The following is a 25733-nucleotide window of genomic DNA, read 5'->3' as shown; positions in this document are numbered from 1 at the left end:
GCTAGTGGAAGCAGGCATGGGGGGGGGTAATTGCCAAATCTCAGAATCAGAAGCTCTGCACATGGGTTTTGTCCGTCCTGAGTTATAACATGTTTCTGACTCAGCCTTCTGCTAGTGTGGATTCGTACCTGCCTGCGATTATTTTGTTTCTGGCTTACCCAAGGGGAACTGGAGGATGTGGAGACTCTGCCAGCGTACCTAGGACACACTGAGTTCCTGCCAGACAGAGAACGTGTGTGAAATAACACCACCCACAACACAAAGGGTCACATTTGCAGAGTAGAAGACAGGCCCCTCTTTGAGAACTCGACTGCCCGCTGGTAAACAGGGCAAACGAGGTCAATCCTTCTCTGACCAGGTAACTCCCATGGGTTCCCAGGGACCTCAGGCTGCTTCGGCCCGATTCCAGCCAGCTGGAAGCAACTGGTCAGCAGAGGAATACACGAGAGAATATGGAGGGACCATTATTTTTCACTATTGGGAGAACACCTGAAAATCTGTAGCCCTTTAAATGTTGCCGCTTCATTCACAACCTTAAATATCATCACATGTAAATTGGTTGATTCATAGCTTACTACAAGTTTAAATGTTGAACTGACTAGCAGTCATCTCTGAACCTGCCTTTCCCTCCTTCTGGGGAGAGCTCCTCCATGGTGGGAGATCCTGAAAGAGCTCAGGCCTTCTCACCGCCGACTCTCTGTTCCATAGCGTCCAGGGGACAACGTCTGAACCCCTTGAATCAAAGAATCTTCAAAGTGATTAATACCATGTATTCAGTAGGTACGTGAGCCAGGCTCTGTGCTCTCTGTGTAGTAGGTGATTGGGTCTTTCATTGTAAATGGCTAACATTATTGTTCTTTACAAACGAGGCACACGAAACGCAGAGAAGCCAAATAATTTGCCTGAGGTCACACCACCCATAGAGGGGAGAACCAGGATTCAAGGCCAGGTCTGCCCAATTCGGAATTTCATGCCCATGTCCTCTACATGTCTGTATTCTAAACCAGGGTCTTTGCACCTCTGTGACACCAACAGAGAAAATGGTTCACTCATTTATCAAATGGTTAGGGAGCGTCTGCTATGATATAGGCCATATTCCAGATCAGGGATCGGCAAACTTTTTCTAGAAAAGGCCAGACAGTAAGTATTTCAGGCTTTATGGGCTATATGGTGAGTCATGATGACTCAGCCTCACCACTGTAGTGTGAAAGCTGCTGTAGAAAATATGTGAATGAACGAGCGTGGTTGTGCTCCAATAAAACTTTATTTACAAAAGCAGGCTGTGGGTCGGATTTGGCCTATAAGTTCTGCCCCTGTGCTAGGCATTGGGGTTATGACAGCAAAAAGAGACACCCACAAAAATGCCTGTCTTTGTGGAGCTTACATTCTAGAAAGAAGACACAATTGTGTTTCTGGACCCGTTTGGCATGTAAAACTGTCCTAGAACCTTAGAGTTGCTGAGACCTTCGGGGTGATCTGGTTCAGTACGTCCCTCACTGGGCAGCCCCCCCTTATACCTCTCCTGCTAGTGGGCTTCCATTCTGTGTGAGCGCGTGCAGTGCCAGAGGAGCTTCTCTCTGCCGCCCCCACCAGCTCCTTCCAGAGGCTTGTCCTTGTTACACAAGCCTTTCTTATCTGCCTCCTGTCAATTTGACCCACTCAACCTAACTCTGTTCTCTAGGCCTGAGGGCCTCAGACTTCAGGGCTTGCTCAAACAGTATTCTGGGCCCCACTCCCAGAGATCCTGATTCAGTACGTCCGGCGTAAGGCCTACGATTTTTCATTTCTGACACGTCCTTGGGTGATGCTGCGCCTGCTGGTCCCTGGACCACACTTTGAGAACCGGTGTTTTCTGTCAATAACAAGTGAGTGAAATTCCTCTTAGACAAGTTTTCTGATATCTGATATAAGTATCACGTTATCCTGAAGTCTTCTCCAGGCCAAACCCTCCTGGGCCCTTTAGCGGCTCCACATATGAGAAATAACTTACAGATGACAAGCTCTGTCACCACCACTCAGCTGAATCACTAGGACACAATGCTGGCAGCCACCAAGATGGTCACTGCAGTTATATATAAACAATGAGAAAGAGTGAAACTATTTCTCAGGGCCAACGGGAGAGAACCAGTCCACTGCCGAGACTGTGGGAGGTAGAGAACAAGAACGTCAGCAAGGCTGGATTCCAGTCCTTTCACTGTGTGTCCTTGGGAAAGTCATTTCCCTTATCTGCGTCTCAGCTTTCTCATCGGCAACACGGAAGCTGGCTGAGGTCCTTCGAGGAGTAGTAATCCTAGAATTCGGCAACAGGTGGGGAAATCTCAGGAGACATCTCTAACACCTCACTCCAGGGGATATCCTAAGGGACCACTTGCTCAGACTGCTATTCTCTACCAATGGTCAGCAAGAGCGGCCCCTTACGTCTAGTCTATAGTCAATTCTATTATTTTGTCTCAAGAGTTGCTTTGCATTCACTGAGTCTGATGTATTACCTGTGACCACCTCTGGCTTCTGTCAATTAAGCTCCTTTCCTTTGCTCCACATCTGTGAGCAAAATGTTGCTTCAGGGGCAATTTGTAAACCCACGATGCTAAGCCAAACCTCTCTCCTTCGATTCCTGCCAGTTAGTCCCTACTGGTTTCCAGGACTTCCGCAGGGACCAATAGGCCACAGATCCACCCAAGGGGGCTTAAGACTCTCCTTCTATCTTGGGGTCCAGGGCTCAGCCATAGCAAGAGCTCCCTGGTTTCTGGCACCTGGACCTCTGGAAAGTTAAATTGTCATCTGTCCCTTTGTCTGATCACGCAGTGCAGCACCCCTTGAGTTTAAATAACCACCACAAAACAAGTATCACTGCGGGCTTTTAGCAAGGTTTCTTAAGCCCAGTAGGATGTGGTAGCCAAATTCCAGACAATATTATGAAGTGGGTCCATTTCCCTTCCTGTGAAAAGCTGATCACGACAATTTCCACAAAGAGAATGTACCTGGCATAAGGACTTTGGGCGACAGAGCTGCTGGATGGCTCAGCCAGCCGTCCATCGTCATAGGGTTGGAGTCAGGTAAGCAGTTGAGATAGGGTCTGCTGGTGGGAAGTTCTAGTTTGGTTGGAATAAACCTGGGGGTGGAAGAGAATGCACGGCTTAGACCAGCAGCAGATTCAGTATGTCAGTTCATGTAACGGTGATTTATTCTTTCTAAGCCACTGGTACTTATTTCCATAAAAGTCAGTAAATCTTCACAAAGTCCTTGGATTCTGGAGTCAGACCTGCATGGGTTTTTATCTTGACCCTGCTGCTTATTCACTGTGTGCCCTGGGCCAGCTTTCTTCATCTCTCCGAGCCTCTGTTTTTTTTTTCTATAAAAATGGGGATAATCCCCTATCTCCCCAGAACTGAGGGCTAAGGGACGTAACCTACATAACAGTGTCGAACATATTACGGTTAATATTATTCACAGTGGTGGTGCCAAAATATTAACCCAATTGCTTAACATATAATAAACCTTCCCATAAATGTCATAGAGTTAAGTTAGGAACCGTGGGTGAGCTGTTCCAATTATTGCTTACAAAATCCCTGATGAGAGATGAAAGATGTATTTGCTGACACTCATTCAACAAGCCTCTTTTTCTCCCTGGATAACCTCTAGTGCTTCTGGATGTTCAGAGTCTAAGAAAACACGTGAAGAATTTGATGGAGAATGTTCACGCGGAAGGAATCTCAGATACTGACTACGTCATTAACGGCAGAGCAGGGAGCAGGTACCATCCCACCTGAATCCCTCTAGTGCACATGCTTTCACTGTTGTGTTACACCCCTTCCCTTGAGTTCCTGGGACATGCATGTTACTGAAACCACCCAGGCTGTTGGTGCCAAAGCCACAGTGACCTTCATGCTTTAGGGGTCAGGGCCAGAACAGAGATGGGAGGGAGCTGGGGCAGGCTGGAAAGGGGCTCAAGAAAGTGGAGAGGCAGGTCTGCAGGTCTCTCCCAACTCAACCTCCCATCTCCCATGCTGTACCCTTGGCCCACCCTCCACGCACAGCACCCGCTTCTAAGTACAGATGTCTAAGGACCTCAGGATCCCGACTTATCCCATCCACGTGCCATGTACTTTCAATGAAATTGCCAGAAAATCAGCTTAAGGGCAGCCTTGAAACTTTCACTGACTATTATTTTGCACCTTTGGCCTTCAAAGCTTCTACCTCTGTCTTGATCAACGGTCCCTTCTCCAGTTCTGGGTGGTCATCTTCCCTGGCAATTCATTTGCACTCGGAAGTCTTTGTCCGCATTTTCTAGTTCTCATGGCACCTTCTGACCCTCCTCCAACTCCCCCTCAGCCTGCCCACTGGGTAGGAGTTTTATCACTAGGTAAAGCTGGGGTGAATAAATGACCAAACCCCTCTCTATTCCAAGACTTTGCTACTTCACTATGGCTGCCCAGGCTGGGCCTGTGGACAGAATCCAGAATAGCCCGAGAGGAGCAAAGGAGACTCAGGCTTCTCCGTCTGGGGCTGTTGGAATCAATTTTTCTTAACAAGCTGCTAGCAGAGAAGCAGCTCTTTAAATATCCAGCTTTGCAAGTATACGATTGTCTTTTTATGTAAAAATGCTAGTGTTAGTCATCACAGGGTTTAAGAAAGAGTTTTTTTCACAATTTTCCAGACAAGACATCCACCACCCCCAACATCCATCTATTTAATATCTACGGAGATCCTTTCATTGTAAGAAGCACTGTACTGATAGTTGAGGACATAGAGATGAGAGAAGTACAGTGCTGCCCGAACAGATTCACCCCAAGACAGTGAAGAAGAACCAAGACAGATATGTGCACAGGGTCCTGTGGGGATCCCGCAGTGGGCAGCCGCTGAGCCTGGGAGTGAGGTATGGGGGTGATGCCTCAAAGAACAGGAAGAGCAGAGAACATGGGAAGAAGAGGGACCAGGCAGCAGGAGCAAAGGCCTGGGAAGGAGAGAGTCTGTGTGGGGTGTGTAGGGAGCTGCCTGCTGGTCAGCATGGCTGGAGCATGAGGGGAGAGCAGGAGAAAGTCAGAGAGGAGGCTGAGAGGCAGTCAGGGCCGGTCTTAGAGGGCCTGGTCAGCTACTAAAAGATGAAATGCCCGTGTGTTTATTCATGTTTGAAAATATTATAATGTAAAGTACGCATATTTTACAATATTGTAGCTTAAAATATTTATATTTGAAAATATAATTTAAAATATTTTTATGTAAATTGTAATTTAAAATATTTATATTTAAAATATATAATTTAAAATATTTATATTTCAAAATATAATTTAAAATATTTATATCTTAATATATTATAATTTAAAATATTTATTTTAATTTAGTAATTTAAAATATTTACTTTAAAATTTTGTTTTAAAATATAACCACTACATGCATACAGAGAAAGAAAGATAGAAAGAAAGAAATTTCAAGCAGGAAACTGTAAAATGAATCTAAAATTCTCCTTGCCTACCTCTTTGTCCCTGATCCCTCTCCACAAGGGAATTATAAATAGCTTTCGAAGCATCTTTCCAAGGGAAAAAAAATATGCGCATACTAAAATATTTGAATATTTATATATGCATATTCTGTGTTATTTACACCAATGGTTCTGTATACTGACTAGTATTCTGTACCTCGAGTTTTTTCACATTATGTATTAGAAATCTTGAACCAGAATATGCAGATGTAAGACACTAGTTTTAAAAACTGCAGAATTCTCAATCATATTTTAAAGTCTCCCCTGTTGCTAAACAGGTAGGTTGTTTTCAGTTTTTGTCTACTACCAACATTGCTATAAGGAACATTTTGGTTCATGTGTTCATTCAACAAATATGTATTGAGCATCTCTGTATGCCAGGCAGTTCTAGAAACCTAGAATATAACAGCAACACATATTGTTGTTCCTTTGTGAGGGTATCATGAGAGTAAACGGGAAAATTGCTGGGCTAAAGGAAATGTGCATTTTCCGTTTTGATAAATATTACCCAAACGCCGGCTGCAATGGCTGCAGGGATGTGTACGTCCTCACAGGGTACATGCAAATAGTTTCCCATCCTTGCCAACCTTGCCAATCGTCAAACTTTAAAAATGTTGCCAATCTGATAGGCAAAAAGTACTCTCACCTTGCGGCTCTGACTAGCATAATTAGGAGTGAAATCGAACGTCTTTTCTTGCTTACATGTTGTCAACATGTCTTTCTTTTTCTGTGAACTGTATATTCCTGTCCATTGGGCTTTTTCTATTGAAAGGTTGTCTTCCTTCAGATTTGCACTTATTCTTTACGAATGAAAGAAATCAGTCCCCTGTCCCAGGTATTGAAATATCTTTTCCGGGCAATCTTTTGTCTTTTGATTTTCGGGTACTTTTTGCAACACTTTCTATTGAAAATAATGTTCAAGTTGCGTCTTGAAGAATGAATAATAACAATCACCTTGTCTAACACTGAGCATGCTTCTAAGGGCTTGATCTATATTAACCCACTTAATTTGTGCAACAATCCTAGGAGGTGAAATTTATTATCGCCCTTTACAGATGAGGAAACAGAGCAGTTCAATATTGTGCCCAGAGCCTCCTGGCTGCTGAGGGGCACAGACAGGATTCAAACCATGAAGAGCTGTTTGCCAGGTAGCCTTGAGTCCGCAAAGGCACGGAGGTGTGAAATGACGTAAAATACCAAGAAAGTACGTTTGGCATCAAGATTGGCTGATTTTTGGGGAGGGAAAGGGGTCCAAGCTGGAGAGGCATTGGGACAGGTGGTGCGTGTCTTGGTCAGGAGTGCTAATCTGGTCTGTCTAACGGGGACATAGTTCCCTGGAACTCAGGGCATATGTTAAACCCCATGTTGTTTAGCTCTGTGCAAAACATGTCCAGGTAGCTGGAGAAAATGGAAACGCCTGTCACTGGGCCTGTGCAAGGCCTGTGATACAGCCCTTAGCTCGCGACTCAATAAGCCTTTGTGGGATCAATCACTTAACTGCCGGGAGTCCCAGCCACGATGGCCAGGCCTTCTCCACACTGTCCACGGTGCATTCTGCGCAGAGGTGCTCTGCATTATGTGGTTACTATCAGCAAAGGCTTCTCCAGTCCTCCCATCACTTAGCACATTTTCGGGACGTTTCCCTGCTCTCGGGGGACTCAGAGGATAACAGAAGCAAGTAAGTTTGTGACAGAAGGTCATATAATCCCTCCAAAAGTAAATATAAATGATTTTGGATTTTCTGTCCTCCTCTCCTTAGCATGTTTGTGCCCTTCCTACATGGAGATGATACTAAGCCTGGTGTGATGGACAAAAGATTCTGGAATAGCCAAATACGCATTCAGTTCCTTTCTAACGGTGCTCTGTTCACCCCCAAGTTGGCAGCACTGGGCAGCCTTCCCGTAAGCCTTCTCGTTGTTGAGGCAGGAACTGGGGAAATACTGGCTTTAGAAGCAGTATGATGAGGGAGAAAGAGTCCAGGATAAGGACCCTAGTCTTGCAATGTTGCAACATCATCTAGTCTCAGGGGCGGCAGAACCCTGCCACCCGCTGCCTGGCCTGTGCCTGTGGCAGGCATTGCTAATCAATCACACATCTAAAACCTGGAGGCAGCCTCAGATTCCTCCTCAAAATGCTGGCCCAAGGTAGCATTGCCAATTAATTGCACTTGGCTCTTGAAAGAAAACGTATTTGCCATCCCCAACGTAATGTTTTAAAGCATCAGTCCTAGAGCCAGACGAACTTGAGTTTAAGTTCTGGCCGTGTGAGCCTGAGCACTTTAGCCTTGCTACGCCTCTGTTTTCACCATCGTGACATTCCTCAGAAAGCATGGAGAAAGTCAGATGGAGATAGTGTGCCTTGAAAGCTCCTTCAAAAATGCAACGCCCAGTTCTAGTGTCAAATCTGAGAAGCCACTTAGAATCCCTGGCCTGCTCCCAATGTCCTTCCATGAAAAATTAGAGGGACAGGTTAGGCCGTTTCTCAAGCCCCTGTCGGCTCGTTTGATGGGCTCGGACTGGACTATTTCCCTGAAACTCATTCACTGATTCATTCAGTGACTTTTTTCCTAAGTGCTCCTTTGGGCCAGGAAGGCAGTGTTTTCTAGAAGCTTACATTCTAGGGGGAGCAGACATTAAAAAAATCATGTCACGTCAGCAGCTGGATGTACCATGGAGAAAACAAAAGGACTAGACTGGAGAGAAACTACTCGGAGCAGCTTCCCGGGCTGCTGATTCTGAGGTGACAAAGGAACGGAGTGCCCTGTCGACTGGGGGGGGTCAGTCCTTTGTCCCATCAGAACACTTGGGAATTATAAGAAGACTGGGTGACTGCCTGTCCTCGTTCCACCCAATCTGTCAGGGAGCCAGGGTTTCTCCTGCTGACAGAGCCTTGGGTGGCCCTGCTAATTCAGAATTAGACCATAGCCATACCACAGTCATATGTCCAGTGTGCCTTCCCCTTGTAGCCTCTTTGTTGGGATGGGGCGGGGTGGTCTGCCTGGCCTCCCCCTGTGCAGCCAGGGGCTCCAGCTCACTCACTACTGCTTGCAGGGGAAGAGAGAATGGCTCCAGGCTGGGAGGGGGTGGAGAGTCTTTGTCCCTCCCCTTAGCTGGCCAAGCACCACACCAAGCCCTGGGAGCTTCACGTGCTGCCTTCTTCAGACTCTAGCATCTGTGTCAGCAAGACATGCTCAGGCCCCGAAGTCTTTGCAGGGGAAGAAGTGGAAAAGAAGCCATGGAATCCTAATCTCAAGGCTTCCAGAAAGGGGGAGAGCATGAGCTTCCCACTCAGGGAGTCTCAATTGCCTTGGGGTGCTGCTGACAATAAAGGGAGATAACAGGCAGCTGTCACAATACCTTCGAAGGGACCACTGCAGGCACCTGGCAGGAAGAATTTCCCAACGGGGGCATGACAGGAGGGCCTAAACAAAATGGCACAGAAATGATAAAACCACAAATAACCAAAGTGAGGGAGAAAAAGAGAAGGCACCAGATCCTCATCTGAACTGGTGAAGATCCTCAGGGAGCCCCGAAGAGCTGGAGCTGAAGGGCCTTGCAAGCAGCTGGTAGGCGAGAGGGGCCAAAAAGGGACAAATACAGACGTGGAAGTGGGCTTGACCCAGGAACCAGGAAGGGAGGGAAGCCAGCATTCACGAGTTTATAACAGAGCTTTGTATTTTATATTTAGTGAACATTTATCATGTGCCAGAAAGCACTCTCAATAAACTGTTATCTAGTTTAATTTCTACATCAGCTCTGTGAGGTTATTATCCCCACTTTACAGATGAGAAAATTAAGGCATAGGTGGGTTAAGCAACTTGTCCAGGGCCTCTCAGCTAATAAACAGTGAGCTAGTGCTCAATAAATATTAGATAATTGAACGGATAAAGGAACGAGACACTAATCTCTTTTTCTCTTGAAATATTTTAATAGAGTACTAGATCCTTAGACATGGTTTATCAGTAGTTCACCACAGTATTTGACAAATCTCTCATAAACCTGTATAGCAAATGTGGAGAACTGAAGGTGAAATGATGGAATAGTTGGTGGGATTTATTAACAGACCAGTAAATCAACAAGAAAGCCTCCAGTAGCATTTTCTATCCTTGCCTCTATTTTGTCAAATGTTTCTTCTCTTTCTGACTCGGACAAATGCATGCTTGTCAAGTTTGAAGATGACCCAAGGTGGAAGAGGTATTGGAGATACAGCATGACAGAATGAGAATTCTCAGTCATGGCTGGAACAGTAAACTAAAGGAACAGGGTGCAATTTAATAAGGACAAATGAAAAGCCCTATTATAAGGTAGGGGTAGACTCAGAAGCAGCTTAGATGAAGAAGACCTTAGGATGGAAGATAAACCTACGTTCAATCCGAGTTGTCAGTGGAACGTGGCTCCCTAAGACCTGAATCTAGTCTGAGACTGTGCTGCCAGATGTACAGTGGCCAGAGCAAGGAGGGCCCGTATATTTCACACTGTTTAGACCCCACTTAGAGCAGATTGAGTTTTAAGTGTATTTTAAGAGGGACACTGAGCATGCCCAGAGAAGGGGATTTAGTGAAATTTCTGCAAACTACTTTACATTACAGAATGTAAGGAGGTACTACGGATGCTTACCTGAAAAGACTGAAGCATTAGGGGTATGTAATAGTTGTCTACAGTTATTCGAAGAACTTATTCAAATACCTCCAAAACATCAAAGTAAGATCAATAGGTAAAAATCGTAGCATGGCAGGTCGTCACAGTACAGAGGTTTACCACAAATATTTTGCCCTCGAAATATCTGAGATTCTTGCTGTCTTTTAGTCTTGATTTCCTCCTCTGTAAAGTGGGGCTAATGATAGTATCTCCTTCCACAGGAATATTATGAAATTGAAATACGCATGTAAAATACATAGCTCAGCGCCTGACACATAGGACCCACTTACACTGTTAGTTTTATTTTACTTCATAATGACTTATACCTAATAGTACAATTAATTGATCACTTTCAAAGGCAGTGAACAAGCTTCCTCTCACCAGTAATTTCTAAGTGTTTCCAGAGGTGGTGGGGAAGGGACTCTATCTCTGGATTGGGGACTGGAGCCACTGGCCTCCAATGTCTCCACCATTGAATGATTCCACGATTCTACGTATCCACTTATCATTGTCAACAGTGAAAAGCCTCAGCGTTCCCTAATCATTGCCAGTACTCAAATGCCGGGGAATCACAGTGCCACCCAAAGTGTGACTTCGCCCCAAGTATCGTCACATGAGTCCCGTTCAGGAGCCTTGCAGGGAGACACCTTTGATCTTTACCTACAGTCTCCCTTCTCCTTCTTTCATTTAAAGGGACCATCTCACCTCATCCTTGCTCTCAGTTCATCTGATTTCTGTAAGTCTGATCCCAACTCCCACACCTAGAGGTTGGCACAGGACCCAGGATTGGCAGGTATAGTCCCTTCACTAGTCATGGTGATTTGTTTAGGGACACGCATATGACCCCAGTGAGTCCATCAACAGCTTCAGGATGACATTGAAGCGATTATGAGGAAGACAGTTTCCTTTTCCTGAGGTTGCTCTCTTAAGCCTTGAGTGCTTGGTGGCATTATTTGAGAAAGAAGTCAAGAGAGACAAGGGAATCTGAGAGAGAAGAGAAACAAATTTCTAATAACATTCTTTTAACAACTAAACTCTGCTCTTCCTGCAAAACTCTTGGACATTTGAGTTATCTGAGTCAATAAATTCCTTTTTTCTTCAGTTGGAGTTGGGTATCCGTCTCTTGTGACCCAAAGACACATGCCAAGCCTCTATCCTTCTTTCTTTAGGAGGACAGTAATCTACAGGAAGTTGGGGGAAAAAATGACAATTTCCTTTGGGCAATTCCAGTCAAAACAAGAGTCCACATATGACTGTTACTACACGGGAGACCCTAAGTCAGAACCATTCAGCTGAGACCAGTCCATCCACGGCACCATGAGAGACAATAATAAATTGTTATGGATTGCAGGTAACTGAAACTCTCATCAAACAACGGCACATCTGAGAAAATCCCAGCAAATACTATAAAAACCTGCAGCCCAGAGTGAACTCCCACTTTGTTTCTGAGCTACTTGGCAGCTCTAGCTGAGGTTCAGGGACTCTATAAATGCAGGCTTTATACCCTTTTGTCCACCTTTTCCCTTATCGGTGGTTAGGATGACAGCCCTTCTTAAGTTCCAAAGAATTGCCTTTATTCTTCTTCCTCATCCAATTCACCTCCTTCTTTTTCACCCAATCTGTGTGCACACACATTCAATACTGCTCGTAGTAATAAGGGATCCTGTTCCAATGGCAGGTCAATCCTTTTCACCTTCTTCAGGGGAGAACTAAACCAAGGAAACTCTATTATTGTTCCTCGCAGTAGCTATTATTTATAATGAAGTTACTGGTTAGATGTTATCTATAAAATTAAAATACATATGCCCATGGATTTAGGAATTCCATTGATAAGCAGTTACTCTGTGGATACTCACAAAAGTTTACTAAGGTACCTGCACAGGGATATTCATTTTGGCAACGAGGGGAAGGGAACAATTGTCCACCCATAGGGACTGGTTGAATATTGATGGTACATCCAAACAATGGGAATTTGGATTAAAAAATAACTGAGATAGATCTACAAGTTGGTCTGGAAAGAGCTCCAGGATATATTATGAAGAGGAGGCAACATTCCTACCATGTCCTGTAAGTCTGGTGGGCACCATTCACACTGTGTGCTCTGTGAAAGCCGCTCCTGCCCGAGGTACCAGCAAGTACAATGGGGTTGGTGTCCCACAAGTTATGCAAGCCTGCGGCTAGTTGGGTGTGTTAAAAATATTTAAGTACAAACAGATATGAAGGTATACACATACACTTGTTTCCCCTGTGAAAGAAACTTTTGAAAGTGGTGCCTTTGGGAGAGAAATAAGTAAGGGGGGGGGGAACTGTGACTTTTCATTTTGTATTTTTCTGTACATATATATCGCATTACCGAATTAAGTAACTGTCCACAGACGTTATCTGGGGGTGCGGGAGAGGAATCACTGTTTTATTCTTTATACTTCTCTGTGCTTATTTTTTTTCAAATCCTAATGTGTGGCTTTTTTTTTTTAAAGAAGCCACTAAGCTTTACCATAAACCAAGGATAATTTTTGAAGATTATCCAGGCTATTCACTTTTCTCATGCAAAGCATACATTTCTCCTGTTGTAACCCTTTGCCTCCTGGGATATGCTTGTTTCTACTTGTGAAAGGAGCCCTGAAATCCTAGGACAAGCCACACATTTTTGTCCCCCAGGGCAGTTAGTGGAATGTGGGATGAAGGTGCCAGGTGGGAACCACTGCTCCCCCGAACCTCCCTGCCCCCACCTTGGTTCCTGCCAGCCAGGTGGCTCTCACCCTCAGCCATCAGACTCCTCCTGGGCTGCTTCCTGCATGCCAAAATCCCGGGGCTTGTTTAGAAGAAGAGGGAGATGAGTCAGCAGATTTGCCTGATGCAAGGCTGGCGTGGTGCCAGCATAATGCCCTGTTTAGCTTCAACTGCCCGACTCCAGCAATAACTGGCAAGATGGGGTCAGAGCCACCTCTCGGGTTCTGGAAATGAGCTCATCTCATTTGGCTGCCCTGAGAAGACGGAAGCCTGGCCAAGGGGAGCTAGCTTGGAGGAGGGGCTGCCTCCTCCTCACCAGCACCTTGGGGAGTGGGGAGACACGGGGTGAAGTCTGAGTATCCTGAGTCTCCCATGTGACACCTCTTCCAGGCGAGGCAGCTCCTGATATGGCCCCTCTGCAATCCCGTGCACCGGACTTCTTCCTGTCGTTTCTCAGCGGTGCCCTCTGTTCCATTTCCTCTGCCTCTTCTTGGCCGGGGTCAGTAACTATCAAAAGCCAAATGACTATAAGAATTAAACACTAATTCGGGTAAATCAGTGAAGTGGAAGACTTCCTTGCTGCCCACCCTCAATTATTATGTCTTTTCAGCATCTTCTTCTAATGGTTGGTCAGGCTAAAGGACGTCGCTTCTCAAACCTGTATCCCGACTCGTGGCCCTCTCACCTCTTCTAACAGGTTGATTCTGCTTCCAGGCTCTTTATGAATCAACTGTAGAAATGACTGGAATGAACATCTGTCCAGGTGTTTGGCTTGGTGCTCCTGCTGACTGAGGAAAATGCTATCTATCCCAATTTCCATGTGTGACCTTCATAGTAGTCCAAGGGTCTCCTCGGATATTTTGTTGCTTCTCCCGGTGTTCCTGCCTTGAATTTGAGCTGCTCTTTTCTTCAGAGGCAGAGAAGTGCTCTTATCATCCTTCAAGGCAAAACCCTGAAGATTTCAAATGTGGGGAGTCCCCTGGGTATGAAGAACAATGAAGAGCAGAGTAATTCATCAGATGGTTCTGTGCCAACAGCAGCTCCCACCGGGGAACTGCCACTTCAGAAGGAAACAGTGCTCTTTTCAAGAGACACAAATGTGGGTATCATTGGCTTGTGAGAAGGAAGACAATTTTATTATCAGGTACTATGATATAGACACTACAGGAATGTTGATCTTATATATTTTGATCTTATATATTCCTTCCAAAAATTCTGAGGGGAAACACTGTTGCCCCCCGCCCTTTTTTTTCCCCTGCAAAAGAAGGAACTGAAGCTCTGAGGCAGTCCGTGATTTGCCAGGGTGACAGAGCCTAAATGGAGCCCCAATCTGTCTCCTGCAGAACCCCAACTGCCTCTCTCTGGGTGAATGAGGTGACACCACAGACAAAAGAAGTAAACAACTCTTCATGAGTGAGTTAGCAGATAGAGGGTTCAGACAGACCGAACCTGCCACCCCCACAGGGGAAAAAGGAGTGTGACCCAGCCTTCTGGTTCACTCACAATGGGGCCTTTGTGCCAACATGGCAAAGAGATGGCAAGTCTCGACCTGTGGCCAGTACCGTCCCTGCCCTGATCTTAATTCCCAGAAAAGCCTATCAAACAGGATCGCAAGAAAAACCGAAGGAAGCTGCAAAGCTCCTTTCCGAAGCTCCAAAATTCAGGAAGCCGAAGGCCCAGTTCACTTATCCTTTGAAGCTACGTGGGCTGTCGTCCCCCAGCCTTCCTCTACCCGTGACAATATGGCTGAAGGAAGGCACAAGGGCTACCATCCCCCTGGCACCCCTTCCATTGGGTAATGACAGCAGCAGCTGTTGACATTTAAAAAAGCACTTTGCAGGCCTGGCTTTTGGCCCCATGGTTCCATGACGAAGCTAGAATGGAGCCTCCTGGGTCCCCAGCTCTGGCCACATCATTACCAAAGTCAATTTTCAAACAGAGTCAACTCTCAATTATTCATAGCGTGATGGTGCAATCTGTACATCCTCTTCATTCTGTGCACTCTTTCTCTCTGCTTTCTTTGCCAGCTCCCTCTTGGCTCTCCTCATTAATACACCCACCAGAGCAGGAATGGGCAGAGGACTTAAGATCCATCAATGTTAGGACCTGTCAGGGATCACAGCAAAGGGTTTGTTTAAGAAGCACTTTGGGTAGAAGGTGGATTTCGGGTATCCTTGCTAATCTCATTCCAATGTACAATAGACAACTGCCTTGCTTTCTTTGAGCCCTTGTGCTAAGTCTGGCCAGGAGAAGAAAGAGGAGGACTGAAATCCATAGCCCCACAGCCAGGTGCCAGGCTGAGCTGGATTGAGAAGGTCGGCACGCCCCACACTGCCCCCTATTGCAGGCCTAGGATGTATGTGTGCTTTTACCCGGAATCTTCCAAGGACCATCTTTTGTGGTGCATGAGAGAAAATGGGTTTTGAGATAAATGAAACACTCAGTTTTCCTCTCTTGAGTGGTTGGAATTTTGTATTTCTAAATGAAATACAATAGCAAAGTAAATATGAGAACTAATTTTTAAAAATCTAATTCACATACGATCGTAGCTATCACCTCTTTCCTAACAAACGGAAAGACTTTCAAGGCTTCGGATGGGTTAGATTGGAAAAAAAAAAAAATACCATAACTTATCGTTAGGTTATTAATAATAACACTCATTTATATTGTTACATAAGTGCCTGATGTCATGTCAGTTGATATACATGAAAATATCGTATTGAATCTTTACAACTCCATGAGGTAGAAACGACTCATTTCTGTTTGCAGAGAATGGGACTCAGAGAAGTTAAGTCACTTGGTCAGATTGCTCAGCAGAGAAGGGGCAGAGTAGGCTGTCTTACCCAGTGAACAAGGCCCCAGGCCCTTGATCTACTGACTGTCCCACCTTTTGTCCAGTGTGGTCCACGCCAGATGTGTTTAGCCTCTTCTCTTGACCAGATCTACAACCACGACAACCAAAACCTCAGTAATGTAATTGGGGATCCCCAGACCCCTTCCTGTCCTCTCCATGGGGCCTCCTGATGCGCAGATTATCTAGCCTGAGGGCTCCTGTACTCTGCTAGACCTTTCATCCATTGAGCAGTGAATGGTGCAAATCGGGTGGTTCTTGTATTTGTTCTTTCGGGGTTGTTAGGTCTTCCATTGTTATTTTACTTTTTCTGTGTGTGTAAGGGTCTCATGGGAAGGGCCTGTGTCATGCTTTACGCACACTGTAATTTGTCACTGATCCTAGCGTGATACCAGGCACGGAGTGAGCCCCAAATACCTATTTTCTGATTCTTTCGTTGACGGATTTGGGGGTAGAAACGAGGTGGAGTGTGTCTCTTACGGCACTTAACACAGCACGAGGCATATAGTAGATACTCACTAAAGTTATTGATTGAGTTTCAGACTATGTGGAAGAAACAAAGAACGAGTCCAACAGTCACCGAGCACCTACCACGTGGTTTATGTATTTTATCTAATTGAAACGTCACCTTCATTCTGTGACATAGATGGTATCCCTACTCACATAACCCCAAATCATACAGCTGTGAAGGGTGAAACTAGGGTTTCTATGCAGAATGCTGGCAACAGGCTGAGAAGACCAGGACTCCTGATGATGCTGGCCCAAGGCAATCAAGGGTTGCTCTTGGGACCACCTAGGAGGTGTCATGGGGTGAGCAAGACCGGTCTGGAGTCAGACTGGCCAGGTTCGAGCATGCCTGAGCATTAGGACTGTCTCAGCCTGCAGTCCCCAGGGACGGCCTGCAGGGCGTTTTGTCCCTGATCCGGGACCTAATTCTCACACCAGGCTTCACCCATGGCAAGCCCTCGTCTTGGGGCAAATGGTAGCAACCACTCCAGCCCATTACTTTGCAATTGTTCCTGGACCTGAACTGGTTCTAGCTGGATTAATGTGCATCACTTCCTAGGAACCTAGGGGCATCTGGGGGAGTAGGCAAGATAAGAGACAGCGGGATTCAAAGATTTAACAATGAAAGCATTCCTTTACATGGGACAATGCCCAGCAGGCTGGTTTTGAAGCAATTGTGCAATGAAATTTGTATAGCCTGGGAACAAAACAGTTTATATTTACCTAAACGTCTACAAACTATTCGAGCTGCTGGTCTGCGTGTTTTGGGGGAGACAGGACCACCCGGGGTTCCCAGTCCGTCAGGTCTCTGCTCGCACAATTCAGTACACACCTGCTCCCATTTCAAACTGCGCAACTCTCTCTTCAGGAGAAGGCTGATAAGTGAGACAGCTTCTACAGGAGGCTGGGAGGGCCAAAGAGAGTGCCTCACCCCAAGCCCCACCCCACTTAACCCTAGGGTGCTTTCCCTCGCCCACAAGTAGCTTCCGTTCTGCCAAGGAGAGACCAGTGCTAGCTTTGCCTGACCTGCAAGAGAGGGGCCTGGTCCCATTTTCAAGCATCTGAGCTCAGCTCCCCTGTTCACCAGTGCCTGCATCTTGTAGGTACTCAATAAATACTTGGCAAATAAATGATTTAACAATGTTTCAGGAGTGTCTATTAACCTCTCTGCAGCACTGTGGCTGGTCTGTAGGAATCTCACAGACAGGGGAGGATGGGGGAACGAACTCGTCAGTTCTCAGACGAGGATGACAACTGGCTCTCCCAGCTTTCCTTCCTCCTGGATGAGGAAAGCAGGTCCAGAGAGGTGAGGGTCTTCATGTGCAGACCCAGCCTCCACTTGCCCCCTAGCTCCCCTTCTTCAGCCCCCTTAATGACTCTCCGTGGCACCTAAAAACCTTCCAGACCCTCCCCTGACCCAATTCTCCAATCTCAATTTTCCTCATGCTGTACGCCTTTTACTCATGTTCACTACCTGTGGTACTTCTAATACTTGGTGGTTCCTACACCTCCATTGCCCTTCCTCTCCTTGCTCTCTTCATTTGAGAAACGTCTCACTTTGGATTCCACAGTCATCACCTCCTCCGAGAAGTCTTCCGGGGATGCTTCTTAGGTAGTCTTGGACGTGACCCGTCCTTGAGTCTCAGAGTGCCCTCTGTCGTGTACTTAGCACCTGCAATTGTGCTGTATTTGGGTTACCTGACTTCCTCCCTCTCCTTCCTGGGAGATCTTTGAAAGGAAGAATCTTATCGTTCACCCCTACCATACTGCCTGCTTGCCACATAGCAGAAGCTCAAGGAATGTTGTTGAAGGATAACAGATACTATTGACTCAAACCAGGCACTTGCGAAAAGCTCTTTCCATATACTAACTCATCGACTCTTTATAACAACAACCCCATGAAGCAGGGTACTGTGATCTTTATTAAAGTACTTATTATGATAATCTCATGAGCAACCCCTTTGATAGGAGAGAAATAAAAACACGTGCTGGCAAGGGGCAGAGCCGGGGCAGAGTGCGTACACAGAGAGCCACCTCCCCGACCCCCTCCTGCAGGCTACAGCTTCTTCCCTCGTCCACTCTCATACCACGCTCATTCTTGCCTTCTCAGGAATGTTCTTTCTCTTTACAGCCGCTTAAAACTATAAATCTCTCCAGACCCAGTCACGTTTTCTAGGACACTTTTTCTGCCCTTTAGCCCAAAACCTCCCACAGCATGAAAATCCACACGTAACACATTCTACAATTCCTCCCCCATTATGTCTTCACATCGCAATCTTTTCAACGTAAAGGATGCAATGTGCTCCTCTAGGCAAGGGACTGAGTCGTCCATTCCTTCCTCTTCCCTCCCTGGTGCCCAGCAGATTGTTAGGGGCCGGGGAGGTGCTCAGTAAATCGTTATTGAAACTTTGAACGACAAAACACCTAGAAGGTCCATCGCATCTTTACAGAGGGTTGTGGCTGTTTGCTATCGACACCAGAATGGTGACACTGGCTGCCCCCCACTGCTGGGTGTGTGGGGGGTGCACAGACCGCTGACTGGGCCTGGGGGTATTTGGATGTAATGTGAAGTTCTTTGTCCCACTGTCTGCAGATCAGACCTTATTTACAGATCTCTGAGCAATTGGACTCTTTCCCCCGCCCCTTCCCTTTGATATCCTCTCCCGACCCCTGGAGAGAGGATAGGAGTTGGTTCATGCTAAAACATCTAAAGATAGATGTTGAGCTGTGCTAGAAAGAGAGAGATGAAATATAAAGCAGTGCCTAGAAATGAGGCCTGAGAATAGACAGGGAACAGGACGGTGTGTGCCGCCTCTGCCTTTCTGGGGACATCCTTATGACGCCCTGACAACTCCACTGGACCCCTGGACCACCTTGTTTGACTAAGCCTATTGGGAGACCGCAGAATGAGAGTCAAGAGATCACTTCCTATGTGCGTGACGTGAGTAAGTCCATTTCGCTGGAGGTTTCAATTTTCGTATCTGAAAAATGAAATAATGTCTAGCTTATCTATCTCATGGCTGGGGTTGCTGTGTGGAGGACCTGGGAAAAGTATGTGAGACTCCTCTGTGGACCAGAAGTCACTACGTTCATTCATTTATTCATTCAATAAATATTTACTGAGCACTCGCTATGCAGCAGACACCGAGCTGAGTCTATGGGATACTGTGATGGGGGCATTGTACCCACAGATGCAGTTCCTGCTCTCACGAAGCCTGCAGTCCAGAGGGGGAAATGGCTTGAATCAGGTAATCACACTGTTGGATAACTACTCAATGCGCTGCTAAGGAAAGGGACTTGGTTCCTTGAGACAGCGGCAGAGGAGCAGATCACATGACACGTTTTGTTGCTGTTGTAACCTAGGCAATGTCGAATTGCAAAAAGTCACCCGGGAAGCTTGTTCAGCAAGCAGATTCCTGGACCTCATCCCCAGGGCATCTGATTTAGTAGGTCAAGAACCCCTTCCAGAAATTTACATTTTTAACATGCTCCTCCACCTCACTCCTCTACACAAGTCTTATGCAAATGGCCTTTGGCCAAATTTTAAGAAAGAGTTACCTGAGGTTAGGGTGGGACCTTCTCTGGAGACTTCTACCTAGTGAGGTCTCTTGTGACAGCATCTGTGTGTCTGAGTGGACTCCACTCCAGGCCATTCTTGAAGTTTGTTTGGTGAGCCGACAGATTTTCCTCGTGGCTTGAGCTAGTTTGACTTGGGTTTCTGTCACTTCAAAACGCCTCCTGACTGATTTAGGTCCTTTCTCATCTCTGCCGGCTGTGCGACAAATACAGGCATGATTTTTTTTGTTGTTGTTGGAAACTTTAAGCATCATTACCCGTGCTCAGCCTCCCCCTTTGCAGATCCTCACACGTAGTCAGCTACAGGCATTTCGCGAGCATCTGTGATAGGTACAGTGCCCCAAACACGCACATCAGCAACCATTTCTGACGGAACAAGACTGCTCCTCAAGTAATTTTGGCTCGATAATTACTCCAGCATGACCAAACCACATAGAATGGGGGTTGGGTGTTTGGGTTCTGGAGCCAGACTGTCTGGATTTGAATCCTGGCTCTGCTGTTCCCAGCGGCTGGCTCTGTGAGGGTGGACTAATCCACGTCTCTGAGCCTCGGATTTTTTTTCATCTGTAAAGTGAGTATAATGAACAAGACTTTCCTCGTCGGGTTGTTGTGAGGATTAAACGTATTGTTGTATGTAAAAAATGTAGAACAGTGGCTGGCACACAATCAGGGCTCAATAAATTGTAGCTATGAGGATGGGGATTTAAATGTGTTGACAATAGGAATTCCTACCTAGGGTTTCCCTAGCGTAACGACATTTTACCCACATTAGGACATCTTGTTTGTAAGTATATGTCCCTTTCCCCCCGCTAATTAATACTGTTTTTCCATCTGAATCTATATTTACCTCCTGCCTCCTAGAACTTAGGCTCCGTAACTTCTCCTTACCTCCCAGTTCAGCGTCCTCTCCTTTTCATGAACTCCGGAGTCTTATGATGCCCCTTCCCGTAATCTCAAGGCTCCACTTTGAGTCCTTCTCTCTGTAGATGTCTCCTCAATGGTCCTGGGGGTGGAGGGGTGAGGGGGGGTGTCCCCAGAGACCACAGATGCACTCCAGGTACACCTATGACCCCCGTATCTATCACCCACTATCCTGCCCACAGAAGGTATGTGCCAAGCACTAGCTAGCTAATTACGTCACTCATTCCATTCTTACTGAGTTCCCGGAGTCTCGGTTCCCTCACTTGTTAATTGAGGGTAAGAATACCTACTTAATTAGATTGCTGTAAAAACTGAAGGTGATGGTAGACGCAAAGCCCAGGTAAAATACTCAATAGCATTTACTATTGTAATTACGGTCGTTATCTACATCTGCAGCGAAAATACAATGAAGGAAAGATCTACATTTTTACACACACACACCTCCTGGTTCATTTGCCGTCTCGGGAAGGTAAGGCCACAACTCGGCCAACCAAGTTGACCACTGACCACCAGCCGTGGTTTGTTCTGATGAGGGCCTCGCTTTAGTGCTTGCCCTGGTTAGAAGGACCCTGTTACCAGGCACTACCCTTTTGCTCCATAACTCATTCTGTCTCCCTCTCTCTCACTACCTCTCTCTCTAGTAAAATACACCTAACACGCAATTTAGCATCTGAACCATTAGACTTTAGTTGTATTACTTACATTCACACCGTTGTACAATCAATCTCCAGAACTCTTTTTATCTTGTGAAGAAACTAAAACTGTTAAACCACAGCTTTTCATTCTTCCCCTCTTCCACCCCCTGGTAACCACCACTCTACTCTCCCTATGAATTTGACTACTCTAGGTACCTCACGTAAAGGGAATCACACCATAGTTGTCTTTTTGTGACTCGCTTGTGTCCTTAGCGCAAAGCACTCAGGTTTCATTCCTGTTGCAGCAAGTGTCAGAATTCCCTGACTTCTCAACGCGGAATAGGATCCCATTGTTCCACTGTGTGTACGCACCACGTAGAGTTTATTCATTCATCTGTTGATGGGCTCTTGGGTGGCTTCCACCTTTTGGCTACTGTGACCAACACTGCACTGACCATGGGAAACTGCATCCCAGGTGGAGGGCTGGCCCTGTCCCTGTGCCAAAGCAAAGTGAGCTGCCGGGGGAAATGGTGGTGCGTTCATCCGCTTGAACTGGCTTAGAGTCTATACGCGCTTGAGGAAACCCAGCAAGATCCATCACTTAGAATTCATCACATATACAGATCTCTCTTCGTGACCCTGATTTCCCTTCTCTGGGTATAGATCCAGAAGTGGAATTGCTGGATCGTACGATAATTCTATTTTTAATGTTTGAGGAACCACCACACTATTTTTCATGCAGCTACACCATTTTGTACGTCTCACCAACGACGCATAAAGGTGCCAATCTCTCCTCATCCTTGTCAACACTTGCTATTTTCTGTTTTATTTTTTTTTGATAGTAGCTCTCTCAGCGGGTGGGAGCTGGTCCATAACTCTCTTTTGTTTAAAAAAAATTAATTTACGTTCCAATTATATTCGACACACAATATATTAGTTTCAGGTGTACAACATCATGATTAGACATGTATATACTTTACAAAGCGATTGTTCCAATATCATAACTCTCTTTTAACTCTGGCCCAAGCAGGGGTCTCTGACCCCTTCTCTGACCAAGGACAAGCTTCAGAGACAGATTTTCCAAACCCCTCCCCAGGGGAGTGGGGAGAGTATTAACAGAGGGAGCACAGGCCCCAGACCAAGGCCCTTAATTCATTTACTCATCGGAACTACCCTAAATGTTAGCGCTTTTGTAGCAGGTGAGAAAACAGCCTCAGAACGGTTCAGCAGCCTGCCCCAGGGCACACAGCTGGAAACCTGGTACTTGTTCCCACCCCACATAGGTGGGCTGATGTGTCGACATCCACCTTGTACTCCCTGAGTCCAAGATGAGAACACGTCCTCTCTGATTCTATTACAGCAGCGATCCAACCCTGCCATTCTGCTCAGCTGCCCCTCCCCCCAGCTCTTCAGAGGCTCACTGGGCTGAATGAATAGGACACAAAGTCGGCTGCATTTATTATTTAGCCAAGTGCCCAGGTGCACCTGTTGTGGCCTTGAGTATTATAGTCTCAAGCATTAGAGGATTTACAAGAGCTTCCTTCAATTCCGACGCTCAGAGTGAGGGAGGTGCAAGGGTCAGCTAGCGGGGGTCCCTTCAAGTAGGACCTGCTTGCTGAAGGGGCTATTACACAATGATGCGTTGTGTGAACAGCAACAGCTTCGGGAGCTCTGGCCAGCGGCGGCTGGGTGGGGTCGCGTTAGGTACCGAGGGAGAAGGGGGAGGTAAGTCTGCCCTGGATCCCAGCCGGCAAGGACTGGTCCTGCCCGCCCCAGGCTTGCAGAGTCAGCCAGCCAGGTCCACTGGAAGTCTTTGTCCCAGACACAGGTACATTGACTGCCCAGAGGGACGACTGATCAATCAAGATACAGCTCCGGCAGAAGCAGGGGAAACCTTTGTAAGGGGAACACACAGTGTTTGCCTCACAGCCACAGGTTAGCAATGCTTGAGTGTCCCCATGCCTGGTACGCTCTCGACTTACTTCAGAAATGACCATTATTCCTCAAAGACTTAAAAATAGAGCTGCCATATGACCTAGTAATTCCACTTCTGGGTATTTATCAGGAGAAAGCAAAAACACTAATTTGAAAAGAAAACTTGAAAAGAAACCCCTGTGCTCCTGGCAGCATTATTTACCACAGCGAAGATACGGAAGCCACCTAGACGATTGGAAGCCATCGATAGATGATTGGATAAAGAAGAAATGGTACATATATAATGGACTATTACTCAGCAATAAAAAAGAATGAAATCTTGCCATTTGCGACAACATGGATAGACCTAGAAGGCGTTATACTAAGTAAAATACATCAGAGAAAGACAAATACCATACAACTTCACTTACATGTGGAACCTAAACAAAACAACAGAAATAGACCCATAGATACAGAGAACAAGTTGATGGTCACCAAAGGGTGAGGGATTAGGGAATAGATGAGAAAAAAATGCCCACTAGTTGTATAAACACGCGATGACTATAAAAAAAAAGGAGATTGTCATATTGTGACCTGCTCATAGAGGCCAGAGGTCAACCCAGTGAGAGCTGTGCCCTCAAAGAAGATTGGGAGAGCGGCCAAAGGATGCTTATAAGTCCAGCTCGCAACGGCGGCATGGAGCAGGTGACAGTGAAGGACAGTCCTGGGGCTTTGACTGGAAGGAAGCCCCGGAGACTTCTTGGTGGGAAAGGAACCTTTACTGGTAGGGCCCACAGCTGATTTGGCTCGTCCAAAAATTGTGCAGCTATCGCAATCCATGAGCTTGCGAATGAGGTGGGGGGCAATGCAGAACTAGGGTGAGGATGTGGAACATTCGTTGTGAGCTTCTGTGTAAGAGAAACTCTACAGGGCAGAACGTGTGGTTCGTTACGAAAACATTAAAGGTGTGAGGGGAGGCTGGTCACCATTTTGATTTATCAATAAAGTATCTATTAAAATTGGCTTTGTGCAGGGCTCATGGCAATTTTTGTATTGAGATATAATTGACATTTCACTTTATATGGAAATTTTAAAAGTGAGTAAAAATCATCTTTATATTCAGAGGTGTACATATATGGTTGAGAGCTCAGACTCTGGCCTCAGAGAGCTTGGGTTCAAGTCCAGCTTCACACGTACAGTGTGAGCTTCGGCAAGCGGCTTACTACCTGGAGTTCACAATTTTTAATCTGAAGGGATCATCATTGTAAAGCACTGGACACACTCGTCCTACACACTACTTGGCCCAGCGTGAGCGCACAGTAAAATTGGCTATTATTAATGAATTTCAAACCAGGGTTTAAAAAAAAAAAAACGTTAAAAAAAATAAAAATAAAAAAAAGCAAAGTGACACCTACTGTGTACAAGGCACTGGGCCAAATTATATCTATGGGTTCACAATATTTAATCCTATGACAATAAGCCAGGCAGCAATTTCCCACATGTTACAAACGAGGGAAGCGAGGAACCAGCATCCCAGATGGGAGCGTGCTCTGCCACCGCCCCAAAGCAAGGACAACTGCTAGAAAAATGGCCACACACACACCCCTTTGAACCAGCTTAGAGTCTATACTTGCTTGAGGAGGTAAAGCAAGATCCATCACTTAGAATTCATCCTTCTTAGGCTAGTTAAACGGAATGGGGTGGGACTGCATTCTTAGGCCCAGTTGCTTCCTACGTCTTGTTAGCAGAACTGCCCCAAAGGTGCCCAAATCTCCCAGACACGCTTTGTTGCTTCTGAGCATGCTCAGCATTCCTGGGAATTCTACAGGAGGCAACTTACACCAGGGATTAGTGTGGAGAGGAAGGGGGCTGAGGCCGGGACATGGAGTGAGAACAACCATGTCATTTAAGGATTGGCTTTGGAAAAGGGAAGCCAGGTGGATTCAGGGAAGAAAGGAAAAGGCACCTGCATCTCACTTCCAAGATGTCCTCACACAGGCTTGGGTGTCTTCATATTTAGTTCCTGTTGTAGACTTGGTGACTATAGTATTTTGGTGCTGGAGAAGGCTTTGGGGCTGACTGGTCCAGCCATGTTGTTTTACTGGTGGCTCAGAAAAGGCAGGTAACTTGCCCAGTGTTACACAGCTAGCTGGTGATAAAGTCTAGACTGAAACCTTGGTTCCTCGGCTTCTGGTGCAGAGTAATTTCCGGCTCCTCCTATGGCTTCCAAATTGTTCATTTCCCAAATCCCTCCTGTAAGACGTTGTTCTGGCCCCAGAGCTTCAGGCCCTTTGGACAGCAGCCAACACTGCAGGGAGCAGCAGGAGATGGGCACCTGGAGAGGCTGGGGGATGGACCCACTCTACAAAGTCTTTTCATCCACTTCAGTGGACCAACATGTAACCAGAGTGTGAACATGTTGAGTGTGCCTCAGTGCTGTCTAAACCAGCCCTGAATACTAACCAGGGAGCTTAGATGGAGCT

General features: G+C 46.2%; 1 protein-coding gene across 2 annotated transcripts in view; it reads right to left on the bottom strand.

The window, feature by feature from the left end:
- Positions 1 to 25733, bottom strand: part of MAB21L3 (mab-21 like 3) — a 165715-nt gene that overhangs the window by 27337 nt on the left and 112645 nt on the right. Inside the window, exon 7 of one of the 2 annotated variants that reach the window (XM_033092784.1) lies at positions 19763 to 19976. The exons of the other annotated variant lie outside the window; for it this stretch is intronic. The gene's annotated coding sequence lies outside the window, so the exon portion shown is untranslated. The remainder of the gene's footprint in view (positions 1 to 19762; positions 19977 to 25733) is intronic. 2 annotated transcript variants of the gene reach the window in all.

The sequence above is a fragment of the Rhinolophus ferrumequinum genome, chromosome 22 (assembly GCF_004115265.2).
Source record: "Rhinolophus ferrumequinum isolate MPI-CBG mRhiFer1 chromosome 22, mRhiFer1_v1.p, whole genome shotgun sequence".
NCBI classification, from domain to species: Eukaryota; Metazoa; Chordata; class Mammalia; order Chiroptera; family Rhinolophidae; genus Rhinolophus; species Rhinolophus ferrumequinum.
This window is presented reverse-complemented; position numbering and strand designations above follow the sequence as displayed.